This window comes from Pteropus medius, unplaced genomic scaffold (genome assembly GCF_902729225.1).
Source record: "Pteropus medius unplaced genomic scaffold, Ma_sr-lr_union100, whole genome shotgun sequence".
NCBI lineage: Eukaryota > Metazoa > Chordata > Mammalia > Chiroptera > Pteropodidae > Pteropus > Pteropus medius.
Window position 1 is genome coordinate 7,771,534 of NW_024350924.1, and position 1,051 is coordinate 7,772,584.

Below are 1,051 nucleotides of genomic sequence, written 5' to 3' on the forward strand. Positions count from 1 at the left end.
AAATATATGGGAATTAACAGGGAATGAAGCCACCAGAGACTCCTATCCTGAGGTACTTTCTACCTGTATTAATTAGCTAATTCAATTTGCATGTAGATCTAAGTGCAAATGGCACATTTGGAAAACAAACATTATGGAAGATAACAAATAATTAGCTTGGGAATTCATATTATTCTGCTCTGGCTGCCATAACAAAATACCACAAACTGGGTGGCTTAAACAGAAAATACAGAAATGTATTTTCTCACATTTCCAGAGGCTGGGAAGTCCTAGATCAAGGTGCCAGCTGACTGGCAAGGGCCCTACTCTCGGCTTATATACTGCCAACTTCTCTGTGTCCTCACACGAGGGCGGGATGGGGGTGCCAAGAGAGAGATGTCTCCCCAGTGTCTCTTCTTCTAAGGCACTAATCCCGTCATGAGGGCCCCACCCTCATGACCTTATCTAAACCTAATCACCTCCCGAAGATTCCCATCACGTTGGGAAGTAGAGGTTCAACATATGAATTTGGGGCAGGGGACAAAATTCAGTCCATAGCACTTGGGGAGGGTATACAACTTCAAAGCAAAACCAAGGGAGCAGAATTTCCCCCACCTACCATTTAACCGTGCTCCAGCTCTTCATCGGAAATAGGCAGTTACTCAAGTGGCAGGAATGGTGTCATCATGAAAAAAGTGTGAGGACGAAAAGGGATTGCTTAAACACGCATGCAGAGCTCTGGGCAGGAGTCCCAAGGACCCGGATGATTCCTTCTCTACAGCTACCAATTAATGCTGTTTTCATTTCCCCTGGAACCAAGGGGAATCATTGAAGGTTGAAGGGAGGGATTGTGGGGAAAGCAGGAAAAAATGAGGTATGGGCGACAAGAAATGGGCAGTTAATACATAAGAGGGAGAAAGCGGAAATACAAGCCAACAAACCACAGAAAGAAGAACCTCGCACCCCCTTCCTCCCGCCGTCCCCCACAGGTCTTCTCTGGGCACAGGTGGGTCTCTGACCCCCCTACCCCGGGCACCTGCAGGGTCGGCAGCTTCTGAAGGAGCCCGCTGAC